This window comes from Etheostoma spectabile, chromosome 12 (genome assembly GCF_008692095.1).
Source record: "Etheostoma spectabile isolate EspeVRDwgs_2016 chromosome 12, UIUC_Espe_1.0, whole genome shotgun sequence".
Lineage (NCBI taxonomy): Eukaryota > Metazoa > Chordata > Actinopteri > Perciformes > Percidae > Etheostoma > Etheostoma spectabile.
In genome coordinates, this window is record NC_045744.1 from 9,657,153 (window position 1) to 9,663,391 (window position 6,239).

The following is a 6,239-nucleotide window of genomic DNA, read 5'->3' on the forward strand; positions in this document are numbered from 1 at the left end:
TCAAAACGGGAACTCCTTCCTGAGCTGGGTCTGGATGTTTTTCCCTTTGAAAATTTGGGGGGAAAAAACAATCTATCTAAATTAAGACTATTCCTTCCTATACCCTGCTCTGAATATCGGGTTCAAAAATTTGGGGGTTTAAAAAACAGATGTTAAAGTTAAAAAGAGCAAAAACAAATTTTTGCAATCAAACTAAACACATTGAAAGACTTTTAGGGCAAAAAAAACTGTCAATTAAATAAAGAGCTCAAATTTAAATAAAAAACTTACATCAGGACTCCCTTGGGGCCAAAGTGACAGATACCCCCACAATTTGAAATGACAGATAGGGATAAATGGGTTTGTTCATGTACTTTAAATAAGCAAAACAGTGCTACCGTAACGAAGAAAAAAGGCCACTATAGGGGCTTTATAAATAGGGGAACCAGAATATTGTTTGTTTTGTTATTTTACAAGCCGCCCTGCATGTCCCCCCTATTTAATGAGCAAAATTATTCTACTAACCTGCGGAAAACTTATTAAATTTTGCGCTGCATCTCAATACACATCACTGAAGGGAAAAAAATAATCTGTTGTTTAATTTAAGGGGGTTTGTAGCCACTAAGAATTTGTATTGTTATTACAACTATTATTGTGTGGCCTCGTTTCCAAAGCACTTGTCACTGCAGAGCAGAGTAGTTGCACTGTATTTCACTTCAGAGTTGCATACTGTTATCTTTACTAGCACTCAGTTAGCACTACATTACCCAAGTCTCGAGCGAGCTATTCTAACGCAATAAAATGACCATTTTCAACTCTTTCAGCTCTTTGTAGCAACTCAGTCTCCTGAGGCCACTGGTCTTCAGATTGCAGGGCGTTTATGGTTGTAAGTTGTTGCAGTGTGCAGAAGGAGGGGGGCGGGATGGGGGGGGTCATCAGATAAGAGAAGAATTTCTAGACTAATTAAACCCTTTGAGACATAGAATCACACCACAGTGATTTACAACTCTCTGTACCAGTTAACCCGACTCATTTATCTGTCATATTACTCAGATACCATATCTACCTCTATGGGTAAAAAGCCTTTGCATCTTTTTTTGTCTTCAACAATATGGATAGACAAGAGGTAAAGATATTTGCTAAATAACAACAGTTACATGAAATGTATGTACTGTACTTCACTCACAAACACAACAGCTAAAAAGGTACAGAAGATTCCAGCTATTTACAATCTCCTTCATTCAGTGGCATACAGTATTCAGATGCAACACAACTTCCTGTGTAATTAGGACAATTCTCATTGTTCATAACACATAAATATAAGACTAAACAACACAACATGTAGACATTTTGTGTCCTTGAATAACTGATTAAAGTGTGAACATTTAGTCTAATCAGTGCAACGAAACAAAACAAAAGGAGAAGCTCCAAAGTTGTGAATAGCAAAGTCTACCAGGCATAATTCCTTTTGCTGGCTGCTGCAGAGGGGTATGCTAAGATAGAAAGTATTATTTTCCTAAATGGAAGGTGTCAGATGGTCACGGAAATGTGATCGGCTGTTCAAGATCACTGCTTCCCATCTGCAATTTGTGACGTGTGAAAGATTCAGCCCAAATGTGCTCACCAAGCGTAAATCCTCAGCACTTTCTCTTATCATGGAAAAGCAAGATAACCAGCTGTTTACAGATCAGAGAACATATCATATTAATATCATGGAGAGGGTGATATCATCTTGTTTGTAAAATATTTTGTTAACTAAGTGTGGTGTGGTATGGCAAGCTATAAAGTGAAAGTTGTATTGTATGTGTTAGTCAAAGGTTGTTTTCTGATTAGAAAATATACATTAAAAGGACAAACAGAAAATGCAGCAGGCAGCCTTTTTGGAAACACTATTGAGACAAATCTAATGCAAACTGCAGGTTACAGTAAATTCTGAATAATAAAGCTTTAAGCAGTTACATGTAAATGAAAGACCCCCAATCTCAATTCCAATTAACAATATGTCTAAACACAAGCAGAGTTCCACATCCCTCTTCCTGTATCTTATTTAATCTTAGAGGAGGTCACAGTTATTTGTGTGTTATTTGTGTGGGGTTTTGATCTGGATTCTCAGTTTCAGAGTGCCAGTAAACTGTAACTGTCTGTGGTAGTGGTTTTACCAGTTTTTCATCTCCCGAGTGTAGCTGCAACACAAAAGGAACTAATGAGTTTACTTGAAGCATTGGTTTAATCTATAGAGGTGAGGAGAAAGTGAAAAGGTCAGTTAAGGTGCAACATTTCTAACAGAAACTTCCGTTTCTCGTGATGAATTTAGAAATTTGAACAGATGCATTCATGTGTTTACTTAATAAATATCTTTTACATTTATTTTGATACTAGGACTGATTAGCGCGTGCTTGTCAGCTCAGATCAAAGTTAGTCTGAGATGATTCATAAAATGTCCACTGTGTAATACATTTGAAGCACTTATATTTGCCATTTAGGGAGTAAGGGAGGCCTGCTGTTTTAAACCCCTAGATCCCCCACACATGGCGTAGCCACCACAGACACAGCTCAGAGACTCAGCCGGCAGCCGGGAGGTGAGCAAAAAGGAACAGGCGGTGTCCCCTTCAGAGTGAGCATAGGAGCGTGTGTGTATACAGTGTGTGTGTGTGTGTGTGTGTGCTTGTGTTTGTGTGGCCTTTCTCAAATGACAAAAGGATACCAGTTGTGCAGTTCAGGTGGGAGGAGACATGGAGGTGGTCTGGACACTCACCTGAGGGAGAGCATGGACTGGCTGGTACCAGGGCTGTAGTGGGGACCCGGAGATGTCTAGGGGCCGCAGGAGGCCACTGTGCTGTGGAGGAGTTTTTGGGGGCTGATGGGAGAGAGGGGCTGCTGTTGCGCAGTCTCCCCAGCGTGATGCATCTACCTTCAGGGTGGCAGCAGGCGTGGAGTGGGGTGCGATGGAGCGAGCACGGACTCAGTGGCGCGGTCACCTAGGGACGCTGAAGCTGCTGTAGCAGGACTGATAGTTATTCCTTGGGAGAATTGCAAGATGAGACCCATTGTATTAGCAACCCCCGTCTAGTGAAACTGTATCAATGTTCTCAAGCCTTTAAAGAAAGAACTTGGGTGAGCAAAATATATATGACTTACCTGAGAAACACAAAGCTGCATGCTTTAAAGTTGTGTTTAATAAAATAAATGCAATGAAGTACTTATCTCTCTTTAGAAAATAAATTGCAATACTAAACAAGCTTTCTCTGATTAATTATACCATTCTAAACTGTATGTTTCACTGTGAATCTAAATGACTGTTATCAGAGTTAAACCTCAGTGAAGTATATTCCATTCTGATTTAAGCATTCTCAGACTTTAAGCTTATTCATTTCCAAGCCATACTTTTGTATTGCAACTGTTTGAGTCGTATGTTTTTGAAATTCTCTGAGTCTAATATGGTCAGCACTCCCAATTATTCACTCCACTGACAAGTGAAACAAATGGGACCAACCAGTGCATTCTGTATTATCTACACCCCTTGGATTCCCTGACAATAATTAATACAATGGCAAGCTGCTGTTACCAGCCCGACGACATGAGCTCAACAACATAAGCTCTCCCTTTCCAAGAGCTCTTGAGAGGAAATTACATCCAGCGCTGAGGTCATGTACATCAAGACCACTAGCAGCCGGGTCATATCATACCACTGTCTGTAAGCTTAGATCAGATAAAGGTCCTAGTGTAGGGTGCTGTTAACATCGCCAGGTTATTACTCACATCATTAAACCATGAACGTAAGGTGCATGAAATATGTCAAGAATAATATAAATGTAGCCCTGACCAAAGAGATATACAGAGCCTTCAACAGCAAAGACTGTCCTGTATAAATCAGGGAAGTTCATTAATATGCCACATGATCTTACTGAAGCAACAGTAGTGACCACCTCGCTGCTATGGTCACACACCATTATGTAGTGTTACTTCATTTGCTCATAATACTTATTAACAGAAAAACAACATTACTAATATATCACATATATAGCATGTACAGTATGTAAGCAGTATTAAGTCATTTAGGTGCATGCTTTTGCAAAAGAAACAAACACTAGTCTCATGATAAAACAAAATGAAATACAAGCAGATCATTTTTTGGGTCGACGGTCAACTGACCAAAATGCCCTTTTAAAAAGTTGTCATACAAACCTCTCTTATTTTAGCTTACAAGGATATTAACAGTTTTTTTTTAATTATAGAGGAGCACATTCTCCTAACATCCATTAAAGGAATGCCATGCTAATTTTAAATCCTCGCAGCAGGCATTGGCATCAACAGAAGAAAAGTGGATGAGTTTCTCTTTAACAGCTGTAATTTGTGTTTTCCAATCACCATGCTGATTTCTGCTCATTATACTCCGGTTTCACACCGGTAAGTGAGCAAAGTTTGGATTGATTGACTCTAATTAACTAAAAAATGTTCCAAGCCATGGATTTATTATCATGCTAGCTAGCCACAAATGTCAGAGACTTTCACAAATTATTATCCTGTTAAGATAAATATCTTTGAAATCAAACGAGTGTGGCAACACAAGGAACAATTATTGTTATGCTGATGAATTTGTTTGGCATGTTTTCTGCCCAGTTCCACATTAAAGACTCACCTGGGCAAACACACTGTTCCAGTGTATTGTTAAGCTGTACAGTATGACTGAATGACAGACACTGTAGTTACCTAAACTATAAAGGAACACACTTTAAATGAACAGTAGACAATGTCCATCTAGGGACGTGCATTGCAAATGGGCTATAAATGCTGTGGTGTGTGGCATAGGTCTATGCTACATACTTGTGTCTATAAAAATAAATAAATAAATGTTTTAAATGATTTATTCAAAATAAAATAAAATAATACCTATAAAATAAAAGGTATTAAGAACTACTATAAGAAGCAGTGCAGAGCTGCCTAGTCTACTCTATGTTAACAGAAGACCTATTCCCTCTGGGCTCCAAAACTTGGCAGCATCTCCCTCATTGATATTTTAGACACAGTAGCACCTCACTCCACTCACATTCTTTCCTTGACTCCATCAGCTCTATGGCTCAACTCTTCACTTGCTCATGGACAAAAACAGGACAGTTTGAGTGGACACCTCCATTTTTCCTGATTTCAAAAAGAGTTTTGGTTAGCTTAAGAACAGAACGTTGCTCTGATTCACTCGGCTTCACGTCAACGATCACAAGTGATCGCTGGAGTGAATCCAAACGAAACAGGCTCATCGTCTGCATGGTGGCGCCAGGCTGAAATTGAGAATCATGCAGCCTGTAAATCAGATTTTCCCAACATGTCTCTTGCAAAATATGCCTATAAACAAAACTACTAAGAAAATCATCTTAACCAGCTCTGATGTATTACAAAATACAACAACACAGTGAGACTCGTGCTGTATAGTCCATCCTTATCTCACTGAAAGAAGCATCTAACATAGAAGAAAAGACATCTCAGCTGTCAAGTAGCCCCATCAGTATTTCCACAGTCCACCCTCTTTAGAGTAGGAGCCTTTTTGGTGTGTGCACTTTGAGGCACACCTGCAGATAAATGTGAGACATCTAGTTGTGGCTCACTTTCATTTATTTTGGGGATTGATTAGATGCAAAGAGAGTAGATAAATGTGTTGGGGAGGCACTTGTATTTGAGATATTGCCATATAGTCTGTAAGGAATATAAAAATGGACAGAACATTTTTCTCTTCAAGGTGCTTTTGGAGATCTAGTGGCATCATGCAAGTAGTTACTATGAGATTTCGCATTAAAGCAATTATATAGGCTGTTCTGAATGTATCATATTGTACAGCATATTTATGTTCAAAGCTAGAGAAGAAAACTCTATTGAAGCTCTGAATTCACTTTTTGCAGATAAAAGGGTATATATATATATATATATATATATGCATATATATATATATATATATATATATATATATATATATATATATATATATATATATATGTATTAAGAGGATAATAATAATCCTTAATTTGAGATAAAAGGCTATGGCCATGTTAAGACTCTAGACTGGACCGCGTTGCGGTCAATTATGTCTTTCTAAGGTTATTGTGTTCACACTGCCCCCTTCTGTCCCCACGAATAAAAGAGGCATCCAGCGTATCAACAAAAACAACAGCATCTCTATCAACCACACACAGACAGGAGAGGGCAACACATATCTCTAAGGAGCATTGGCCTTGAGAAAAACAGCATGCGTACTCTTTCAAAAATTATAT